The sequence below is a fragment of the Sminthopsis crassicaudata genome, chromosome 1, assembly GCF_048593235.1.
Source record: "Sminthopsis crassicaudata isolate SCR6 chromosome 1, ASM4859323v1, whole genome shotgun sequence".
Classification (NCBI taxonomy): domain Eukaryota; kingdom Metazoa; phylum Chordata; class Mammalia; order Dasyuromorphia; family Dasyuridae; genus Sminthopsis; species Sminthopsis crassicaudata.
The window spans coordinates 696,494,684-696,506,862 of record NC_133617.1 but is presented as its reverse complement, the minus strand read 5'-3'; the positions used below and the strand labels follow the sequence as shown (position 1 = coordinate 696,506,862).

Sequence of the window (12,179 nt, the reverse complement as noted above, 5' to 3'; positions counted from 1 at the left end):
CTGGGGCTCTCCCTCTCCCTTCTCCTTCCATTGTCAGCTTGTGGAAGGAAAGGGAGGGTTCATGGGGGAGGGCTGTATGTGGGGAGCAGGGGCCCAGCCAGGCTGGGTTTGAGTTCAACCCGCTGGCCCTAGATCTAAGGAGACAGCTACAACCACCCTCCTCCCTATGGCCCTTTTATTTTATGACCAAAAGGACCCGTATTAAAAAAAAAAAAAATTCATGATGATGGTTTCTCTGTTTGCCAGGACCTTTCCTGTACATAACCCCTGGATAACCTCCAAGACTCACAAACATTTGAAAGGAGGAAAGAGGCTGGGTTTATTACAGGGCCTCGGCAGGCCGCATTCCTCCCCTCTGGGTCTATCTCGCCCATCAGCTGACAAAAATTATATAATGACTGTCTAGGCTCCCTCTAAGGCTAAAAGGGATGAATCGACCCTCTGCAAGCACTTCTGGCTGCATCGTCCCAGGGAGCCGTAAGTGCCATGGGCCACAAACAGCATCCTCCCCATGCAGAGGAATGATCAGAAGTAGCCTTCCTTCCCCCCCATTCCCAGCCTAGTTAGCCCTAGGTAGGTTTACTTGTCAGCATCAGGCAGGACCCATGGAAATCTCTAGGTGGCACTGCTCTCAGAGAGAAGAAGAGAGTTCAAATCTGATCTCAGAAGCTCAAGAACTGAGTAATCCTGTTTGCCTCATTTTCCACAGCTGTAAAATTGGGATAATAACAGGATTGCTGTGATTTTTTTTTAAGAGTTTTTAAGAGTTAACTTTCTTTTTCTTTTTTTTATTATAGCTTTTTATTTACAAGATAGATATATGCACTGGTAATTTTTCAGCATTGACAATTGCAACACCTTTTGTTTCAATTTTCCCCTCCTTCCCCCCCCCACCCCCTCCCCCAGATGGCAGGTAGACCAATACATGTTAAATATGTTAAAGTATATGTGAAATGATTGTTGTGAATATTAAATGAGACATTTATAAAGTGCTTCATACAGTACTCCATAAATGCTGATTCCCTTCCTTTCCCTTTGCCCCCATTTCCTCCTCTCTCTCCCTTCTCTTTCCACTCACTTATGGACTTCTTGCTCAGATTCTGAAGGCCCTGAGAAGGTCACGGACAAATATTAATGAGACCTGATAAAGTTCAGATCCCAGGAGAGTCCATATATGCATTGATGTAACTAGGGTGGAGTGAAAGAGACTTTATCCCAGAGCATAAATCTTAGAGCAAATACTCAGTATTTGAAGTACAAACAAATGGGTTTAGCATTAAGTTTACTGGAATAATTAGTTAAATTGCAAGCTGGCAGACACTATCCTTCCCCTCTGTCCAGGTGCAGCTCAGCTGAGTCCCTCAGATGCTTTGCTCCTCTCCCTGCCATCAGCAATAGCCTTTTCATGTCTGTTTGTTCCTTCCCACCACAAACTGAATTGCTTTGGAGCAGAACCTCAGCGAGATGACATCCAATGAAGACATTACCCAAGCTTTGGAAAAATGTCTCCTTGGCCCCTGGAGACCCCCTGGAAGGTTATTAATGTTGAGTCTTTGGAAAAGTCACTTGGTGAATGAGATGTTCATCCCCCAAAATAGGCAACAAGAGCTGTGGCTTTATCATATGACTCACAAGGGAGAGAGAGGCTGTTTATGACCTATGCTTTAGAGATCAGACAATTAAGTCTTACATCAGGCTGACCAGGATGGAAGAGCAGCCCAGGTGATGTCTCAGCTGACTGATGAGTCAGGCCTGTGTTGAAACCCTTGTTATACCACCTTAATACTTCTAAAGACTCAGTCCTGGTCTTAGGACTTTGTCATAGACCACCAGAGCTGGAAGGAACCCTCAAAACAAAGTGTCCAAACTTCTCATTTAAAAATGCTAAAAAGTCCCAGCCAGCATAAGTGATGTGTCCAAGGTCATAGTAAGTGATAAAGTTAGGATATGAATTCAGATCTTCTGGATTAAAGCCCAGTGGTTTTATTCATACTGTCACACCGAGGCTTGGAAGGCTAGAACAGCCCAATCTAGGGATAGGCAAGCTACCTTGGTGGCGGCCTGCAAGGGCTGTAACAAGGGATCCTTATTAGTGCCTTCCCTCTCTTAATTTTTTTCCTATTTAGCTTGTGCATGCTGTGTATATATTTGTGTAATGCTGTCTCCCCCATTAGATTATAAGTTCCTTGAGGGCAGGGAGACTTTGGCACTTACCACAATGTCTAGTATACAGTAGGTGCTTAATAAATGTTTGTTTATTGATTAATATGATTTTTATAAGTGAGTGGCTTGGTCTAGCAGAGAGCCCTGGACTTGATCAGACAAACCTGGGTCCAATCTTGTCTTAGATGCATACTAACTATACACCTTTCTTTGAATCCCCAGTATTAGCACAATGCTTGACATATAGTAAGTGTTTAATAAATAAATGCTTGTTGATGGATTGACTAACTTTGGATCAATCTGAGCCTCAATTTCCTCATCTTTAAAATGGAATCAATCCATGGGGTTGTTGTGAGAATGAAATTAAATAAAGCATAAAATACTGTGTAAACACTCCTAAGGGTAGGTAGGAAAGTTACAAGACTTATCTTCCTGGATTCAAATTTGGTCTCTGACACTTAGCTGTGTGACCCTAGGCAAGTCACTTCACCCTGTTTACCTCAGTTTCCTCATTTGGAAGGTGAACTGGAGAAGGAAATGACAAACCATTCCATTATCTCAGCCAAAAAAAACCCCCAAAAAACAAACAAACAAAAACCAGATGGACTGAAATGGACTCAACAAACACTTCAAAAATGCCAGATATTAGTAGCAGTATCTTGAGCATGCATATTTTGAATACTAAAAAATTCTATTTTGTGGCACGTAGGGATTTTGTGATAAAAATCAAATTACACTTAAGACTGAAGTATCAGGTGAGTTGGGGGGGGCGTGGGTTTGACTTCCAAACCTTGCCTGGGGGGCACAGATGTCTTGGTCCAGCCCTGGGGTGGGAATGGCAGGAATAGCTGAGACTAGATTCCCGAATAACAAATTGGCCTGGTCCTCCTCCCCCTCCCAGATCTTTCTAATGATAGGTTCCTAACCTCTAAGTATCATAGATCCCTTTGGCAGTCTGAGAATATTTCTCAGAATATTATTTTAAAATTCATAATTGGAGAAAATGTTCAATTTCAATAAGAAGTTAGTAAAAATGACTTTTTTAAGGATAAAATATTTTTTCCCACCCAAATTCACAGACCCTTTGAAATCTATCCAGAAATTCCATGGGGATGTAGAGTTCCTACATTAAGTGCCCCTTTTCTATAGGGAGTGGCCACTTTGATGGAGAAAGTCCCAGGAAATCACAGAAAAGATATGATCTGTCCAGTGATATAAACAGTCAAGATCTTGTTTGGATAATTATTTTAGTAATTGCACATTTTTTGTTTTGCTGCTTCCCATAAATCAATCAATCAATTAATAAACACCATTAAGTGCTGACTATGAGCTAAACATAAGGAATTAAAATCTGGGGATTAAAAAAAAGGGCAAACATCTAGGGGAGGGTGTGGGGGAAGGAAGGGAAATTGGAACACGGAAGGGAAATTAGAAGACGGGATTTTGTTAGGGCTAATATTAAAGTATTGTCCATATTTATGCTTTGAAAAGTGAAAAGCTTTAATGAAAAAGAAAATAAAAGGGCAAAAGACAATCTAATTGCTATTCTTTATTAGCTATTAAAAAAAAGAAGGCAGAACTACTCAATTCTTATCTTGCTTTCTTTCTTGTTTTATTTTCTCTAGCAAGGAGAATTATTTTTGAACTGAAAAAGATGGACCAAAAATGGCTAGAAGTGAACTAAAGCCCAAGATAAGTAGAGATGGTAGGAAATTACTCCTACATGCCCTCAATAAATTCACATTAACTGGCTTAAACAAGCTATATTCCAGGATAGTTAAAAAAAAAAAAAAAAAAAAAAAAAAACTAGCAGATATTTTTACTTACCTGCTGTCAGTGACCTTGGGGGGGGGGGGGGGGAAACAGATTAATAGAAGAGGTATCCACAGAACTAGAGAAGAGCAAATGTGATGCCAGATTTTTTTTTTAAATCTATGTGGATTGGGATCTATACATTTATTTTAAATTTTTCTATTTTTGAAAGTGGATTTTTCAACCTTATTCAAGCTTGAAATTGATTCCAAGAAAAATTAGGGAGTATAGAAATGAAGGTACGGTTTATGAGTCCTAAGAAAAAGAAACAGGGATGAGCCAACACAGATTCATTAGGTACAGATTACGCCAAACTAACCTTATTTCCCTTTATAATTGAGTCATTAGACCAGTAAAATATAACAATGCCATAAGTGGAAGATACCTAGATTTCAGCCAAACTATTGGACAACTTTACTCACAATATCTTACACTCAGCAACACTGGACATCTGGAGAGCTGAAACTGGAGATTTTCTAGTTAGATGGATTCAGATTTGATTGAATGTATTGACATCAACAAGGCAACTTGCAAAGTCTCTAATGGAGGGTCCCAGTAATTGTCCCTGTCTCTGTTCTGTTCCACACAATGGTTCGAATAAATTTGTAGTTCTTGGGATAACACAAAATTAGCATACTGACATGACAGATGCAGGCTCCAGAAAGACCTTACCATGCTAAGCCAATACATCAAATCAAAGAAATTGATACCTAATAGAGTAAACAAATGTCTTTAAAGTTGAACCAGTTCTGAAGGGGAGAGTTGGTGCTAGATTATAGGATATAAGAGAAAGGTTTGAAGAATTTAGTGGGTAACTTCAATAGGTCTACACTTCGACTTGACCAAAAAAGCTAATTTGACCTTAATATAGGAGGCTATATTACAGCAGGATAAGTGATTTTTGTCTTCTATACTCTGGCCTAGTTAGACCATATCTAGACTACTTTGTTCAGGAGAACAATCACTTCACCCTGTTTACCTCAGTTTCCTCTTTTGTAAGGTGAACTGGAGAAGGAAATGCAAACCATTCCTGTAAAGATATACAATCTCGAAAACTGTAAGAATTCTGATGAACATGCTGGCCATTCATGACTTCAGAGGACCTGTGATGAGCCATGCTCTCCATTACAGAGATGTGGTAGATTTAAGGTGAAAGATGAAATATAGGTATGTATGTCTACATACATATAGATGCATCTACATATGTGTGTATGTGTGTGTATCTATATATTTCTATAATCCATGGGAAAATAGGTAGTGTTTGACGCTGCATATTTGTTGCAAAGAATTTCTTTGTCTCTCCCTGTTTTTCTACCTCTTGAAGTGGGGAGGTGGGAGTGAAAGGGAGTGAAAATAGATTTCAGTTTATTAAGGGGAAAATATATATTTTAAATATCTGAGGGGGGCTGTAGATGCAGAATGTTACATGCACTTTCTTTCCGAGGAGGTCACTAGATTGTTAGTTTTGTTTCAATGTCTTACTTTGTTACATGAGAGCTTAGTGTAAAACCTTACAGTTACAATGTAATACCTGAACATGTTAATAAAACTTTTTTTTAATTTTAAAGAGTACTATATTCAGCTCTGAATGCTACAATCTGAGGATCTTGGGAGACCAGAGGGTGGGGGTGGAGGTGGGGGTAATAAGAGAGCTGGAGTCCTTGGCACACAGGGATTCACTTGAAGGAACTGGGGCTATTTAGCCTGAAGGCAGAAGATTTAGGGAAGACAGGATGGTTATCTTCAAATAATCAAAGGGTTATTATAAGGAAGAGGGATCAAACCTGTTCCGCTTGGCCCCAGAGGGAAAAACTTGGAGCTATAGGCCGAAATTATAGAGAGGGAGATTTAGGTTTGATGGGGCAGGGAAAAAACATACACAATCCTTCTAATAAATGGAACTTTCCAAAAAAATAAAATGGGTTCCTTCAACAGATACAGAATTCTTCATTGCTGGAGTGAAGGCTGGTTACCCCTTGGGCAGGATATCCTATAGGGAATTCCTAGATGGGTACAGAGGTGACTGAATCGCTTGCTTCTAGGGCTCCTTCTACACCTGAGAACGTGCTGTTCTGGAGCAGTAGCCCAATCCAGGGGGTGGTTGCTACAGCTGTGGTGCTTGTGTTTCATAGCCAGTGGCTGGTTCTTTAAATCAGCATTCTCCTCCAGTTTTAGGAAGGAGGGTGAAAGCTACCCTGAGGAAATGCAAAACCTGATTTCTAAGTCTCAGATCTGCCACTAATTGGCTTCAAAACTGGCGATTTGGGTAAAAGACTTCATCTCCGTCCTTCAGGTTTCTCATCATAAGTAGCCAAATGGTATAGTGAATATAGCTCTGAACCTAGAATCAGGAAAACCTGGGTTCATAATCCTGCCTCAAACACTTCCTAGCTATGTAAACCTGGACAACTCACCTTACTTCTTAGCCTCAGTTTCCTCAACAGCACCTATTTTACAAGAGTTGTTGTGAAAATCAAGAGAGATAAGATATGTAAAGGGCTTTACAAACCTTCCGACACTGTATAAATGCTAACTATTACTTCCTCATCTGTAAAATGAAGTCAACAAATTTAACAAACATTCATGAGACACCTATGGTGTTCAGAAAGCACTGTATTGACAATGATTTCCCTGATGTTCCCTCTTTCCCCCATTAGAAGATTGGTGCCTTAAAAATCAGAAAGTGGTTTTTACTTTTCTTTTTGCCCCCAGCACTTAGTACAGTGCTGGGCACAATATCCTAGGGGTTTAAAAAATGCTGGTTGGTGTGACTTGACACACTTCCCTGGGGACCCCATGTGAGCCTTTGCTTGTTGTTCCCCTCTAATGCACTCAGCATAGAATCTTGAATTCACAACTGGAAGGGACTTTGAGGAGCATCTAGTCTAACCAGCTCTTTTTACAGATGAGAAAATTAAAACCCAGCAATGTTCAATAATTGGCCAAAGGTCCCATGAATGGTACAGGACAGAGCCAGAGCCTTGAATCCTCATCTTCTGATCAGGGAGGCACAGCAAAAATGAATGAATAATTGGGAGTTAGAAAGCCTGAACTCCTCTCCTACCTGAACCAAGGATTCCATGTCACCTTGAACGAGTTCCTTTTTTGCTGAACTTTAGATTTCTCATCAGTAAAATGATGGGATTGGACTGGATCACTTCTTGCTCTAAATCTGTGATCATGTGATTCAAAGCATCGGATTATGTAGTGCTTTGACTCAACAAAGCACTTTCTATTGTGGCTCATTTAAAGGTCTATTGTCAAACTTCTCTATTTGTCATAATTATTTCCTAGACTGTAAGCTCACAGCAGGTAAGCACACAATCTTATCTAAACTTTCTTTCTCCCCAGAAAGTCTCTTTCGCTCTGAAGGTGCTTAATAAATGTTGATTTTGCTGCGTTCCTATTCTGGCATAAGACAAAGACCTTAAGTGATTTCCTTGCTCAGAGGGATAACAGTCCCCACAGAGCTCACCTCCTAGGGCTGTTTCAATGATCAAGGGAGAGGAAGATGGCAAAGTACTTGGGGAAGTAGAAGGAGGCTATTTTATTTGCCTTCCTTTGGCAGTTGAGAACTAGAAAGGTGAAGACATTTGCCAAGATACACACACGGCAAGTCTGGGGCTGAGCTGGGACTAGGAAGGAGCCAGGTATTCTGGCTTCCAGTCTGGAACACACATTCCCTTGCTTGGCAAACTCAATAGGTGGAAACTTTGGACTAACTCTGATGTGAAGAGACTTCTGGAAAATCTGGATGGGCTGAGGAACTTTGGCCCCAAGTGTTGCCCTCAAAGTAGCAATTAACTGTATGGTCTCGGGAACCTCCCATAGCTTCTCTGGGCCTAAGGTAGTTCACCCATAATTTGAGAAAACTGGCCCAGTTGAGCTTTTGGGTTTTGTCTATCCTAGGACAAGCCTGTAGCCTCTGGAGCTCACTCCTCTGAGCTTCTCCCCAATCCTATGCCAAAGCTTTGGCAAAATGCCAGGGCTCCTTTTTCCAAGAGAGAAGGCTCAAGGATTTCCACCAGGACCTCCACACCATCCATCAGTGGTTCCAGCACTCCAGCAGCCTGTGGTTCATTTTTGCACCCAAGGAATCATGAGAGAGTAAAATGCATCTGCCAAAGGAGACTCATGAATAGAGCATGGAGGATAGGGAGAGAGCACTGAATTAAGAGTCAGGAGACCTGATTCTGCCATTATTAATGCCATTCCAAGTGAATCACCTCAAATCTCTTGGCCTTGGTTTTCTTATCTGTAAAATGAAGACAATGGACTAATTGATTTCAAAAATCCTCTTCCAGTTCTGAGGCTCTGTGATTTTAAAATCCTAACACTATGAGTCTTTTTTTAATATACATATTTCCGCATTTACCATGCTGCACAAGAAAAATCAGATAAAAAAGGGAAAAATGAAGAAGAAAAAAGCAAGCAAATAAACAATAACAAAACCAAAAACAACTGTGTTGTGCTCATTCAGTCCTCTCTCTGGATGCCCATGGCTCCCTCCGTTAGAATTGGCCTGAATTCTCATTGTTGAAAAGAGCCCTTTCCATCAGTCTAACTATGATTCTCAGAGTCTATTATCCTGAAATCCTGAAAGTATAGAAGATGTTCCAAAAGTTTTAAGGCAACTTAGAACTTTTAAAATCTGAAAACACTTAAAATGGAAAACTTTAAGCATAAAAAAAAAACCTAAAGGGCACTGACTTTTAGGACACCCCCAAAAGTATCATCAAAGTTCTGTGATTCAGAGTCCCAACTTCCTCTCTCTCCAGAAAAGAATCCGAGTGTGTGATGCCATAGGCAGAGGACCGGGGTCCAGATTCCAGCTAGGATGTGATCTACAAGCTCTCTAGGTTCCTGTAAAATGGGCGGCTTTGGACTAGATGAGCTGTGGGCCCTTCCAACCCTAAATCTATTCTCCTCTTAATTAGCTGCAATAGGGTTTGGGGTGGGATGGGGTGAAGACAGGGTCGGAGAACGGGTCCGAATCCCACGGTCCCGGCTCTGCTGCTGCCTGTCCGCGCGACAGTCCCCGGGCCTCAGTCTCCCGCTGTGTAAAAGGAGCAAGGTCGGGACGGCAGGGAGGAAGGCGCGGTGCTCCAGTCCCTCGCCGGGGCGATGCGGGTGCCATCGGCTGCCAATAGAGGGCAGGAGCGCGCCGTTTCTCGGGAGCGAGGGGAGCGCAGAGGCTGAGCCGCAGACCTCCAGCCCGGGACCAGCTCTGGAGCCCGAGCCGGGGACTCGCGGACCGGCCCCACGCTGCGCACGCAGGGGCTGCCCCTTGGCTTCTGCTCCCGGGCTACCGAGGGGGGCCCGAACCACGCTGGCTGGAGATTCTGGCCGCCCGTGTGACCCTTTGCTTTGGCCCCCGTCTCCAAAAGGCTCCCCAGCTCCTCCAGAGAAAGCTCCCTGAGAGCCGGGCCTGCTTTGGTGGCCCTTCTTTGTATCCCAATAGTGAGCAGAGTGCCAGCCACACAGTAGGCGCTTAATCAATGCGTACTGATTTGGCAGTGAGCCGGGGAGTGTGCGCCAGCTCTTGCTGACACCCCCCCCCCCAGCTACTAGGAGACGAGGGGGAGCGTCGCCGCCATGCGCGGCTTTGGGCAGGTGGGGAGGGTGCCCTAACGCAGGGCAGGAGTAGGGCTTCGGAGTAAAAAGGAAAAAAAAATGAACATTGAGGTGCACATTGTCTAGTTAGTAAATGGAAATGTGTGTGAGAGACAGACAGACAAGACAGACAGAGACACAGAGACTGGTTAAACAGAGACAAAGAGACGCAGACAGAAACAGAAACAGAAAATCAGTGTCAGAGAGATAGAGACGGGCAGAGAGAAAGAGGGAGAGAGACGTGGAGGCAGAGAGACATTGTTTCACTGTCCATGTTTTGGGTCCCTTTTTGTGGTAGCAGACAGAGGTGTGCTGGGGCCAACCTGAACCGGCTGGAGCTGATAGTTAAATGTGCACCTTGGACACTAGCAATATTACAGATGTTACAATCAGGGCTTGTTTTGTTTTGCCTAAACTGAGGAAACTCATGGAGAAAATGTTAATAATGCTGACAAAACTTTAAAGTGGAGTCCTGCATAGTCCCTCCCCCCTCCAGAGTCACTTGTTAAACATTTGCCAGCACAGAACACGGGCAAGGGTATCTCTGTCTGCATGGATTGGCGCTGTGTCTATCCTAGGCAGTTTTTTTATTTTTATTTATTTATTTTTTTAGCAAATGCATATACATATACATGTGTGTACACATACTTGTGGACATAGAGACTCATGGAATTATTCATTATTTAACGCTACAAGGAGCCTTAGAGATCATTTAGTTAAATCCAACTCCTTTCTTTCTTCTTCTTTCTTTTTTTTTTTTTTTTTAAACAGATGAGGATGATGAGGAAGCTGTATTTCCCAAGGTCACCCAGGCAGAGCCAGGATCTGAATCTTACCTCTGAACCACCTCTCTCCCCTCCCCCCAGATACACACCCTCAAACACAAACAAAAAAACATAGAGCCCGTCTCTTTTGCCTATAGCCTCAATATAATCAAATGGCCCGTGCTACCCAGATCTGTGACCTCATTGATCTGAATGTTCCTCCCTTGGCATAGACGGCTGTTGCCCTCCCTCCCCACCCCCAGGTGTTCTCATGCATTGCCATGCCCCCGGTTCTTGTAGAACCTGCCATGGTTTGCACTTGCTTCCCTGGAATCTCAGAGGAAATCTTCTGGGGAAGAATAGGAAAAATACTTCTTTCAAACTCTGACAATCTTTTTTTTTTTTTTTTTTTTTTTTTTAATGATAATATTCTTTAATTTGAGAAGGAAACAGCCAGGGATAATATTACCTCCAACACTTGCTTAGGAAAATGGCAGCTTGGAAAGAATTCCCATACCACACCCACAACCCCCCACTTTGTACATGCACCAGTGCTCATGGACTTTGCCAACATCCTTAGCCAGGGTCCTCATCCTCTGTGGAAGGACCCTCCCCAAGGAGGGATCAATGTGCAGAGCCCACCGTCACCCTCCCTGTCCCAGACTTCCTGGGGGGGAGGGAACCGGTGGACAAATTCTTCCGTCCCCCTGGCCAAGGTGAGGCCTCCGCCTTTGGGGCTGCAGGGGCCCTGGTCCTAGGAGGAGCCCCCACCGGCTCAGGATCCCTTCCTTTAGTGGCCGCAGAATATTTGCATAAAATATCGCTTAGAGCAGTGAGGCTCAGATTACATAGGGGTTTGATGATAATCTTTGTTGAAATAATATTTAACACATGCTGCACTTTTAATTAAGTATCTGAATAATCTCAAATTAATACCAGAGCTTTAAAAATAAGTTTTCATTTTAGCGCACTGTAACATAATAGCAGAGTGCTGCCTGGCCCATTTTCCCCCTCTCCTTTGATTTAATTAAAAGCCCTTTTGTGTGTCTCTTGTCACTTCAGAAACACACATAAAGAGCCCAGGCCCTGGACAGTTTATTTATCAGTTTGCCCAGTTTGGGTTGGCTTCCTGGATTCGGGGCTCTGTGATTAGGGCCACTTAATTGAAATCAAGCAGGCTGGGACTTGGCCTGGTCTAGCTCCCGGAGCATGAGTCCTTCCCTAATAAGCCCCCTGTCCCCTACAAGAAGAGGTGCACATCCACACCAGCACCCACAGACATATGCCTGTGTGTCAATGCACAATCACACTGTGTATATGCACGAATACAGAAAACCAGGTCTCCCTGGACACAGCAATATTCTTTATTATGTGGTCCTGGACAAGGTCAGTGTCACTGTGGATTAATATAGTGCATCCAAATCCCACCATCACATCAAACTATTTAAATGTTTTTAAAAGGTCCTATCTTAAACGCAACAATGACTATAAAGCACCGTGTAAACCTTAAGGCATTCTATAAATGACAACTATGATAACTCTGATTACCATGATTCCATTCATACCTTTATTGTTCTGAAAGCTGCTCCTCCTTACCCTCCCCCCCCCACTGGAACTTTCCTCATCCCTGGTGATTTAGGGCAGCCAAAGAACAGTTTCAGGCTGTGGATGCTTGTATTGAAGTATTTTGGGGGTTTCATCTTGAAAGCCAAAAACTGGATTGGGGTCAGTAGTTTTGCATCCTGTAGCCATCAGCCTGAAAAGCAAAAAAGTAAGCAACCTCTCAGCTCAACCTCAGCTTCCAGAGCAAAGCCTGATGGGAAAGTT

At 42.9% G+C, this 12,179-nt stretch overlaps 1 long non-coding RNA gene across 1 annotated transcript in view; it reads right to left on the bottom strand.

Moving 5' to 3' along the window:
• LOC141555754 (uncharacterized) overlaps positions 1 to 12,179 on the bottom strand; it is a 148,379-nt gene that overhangs the window by 15,308 nt on the left and 120,892 nt on the right. The gene's annotated exons all lie outside the window — the stretch shown is intronic.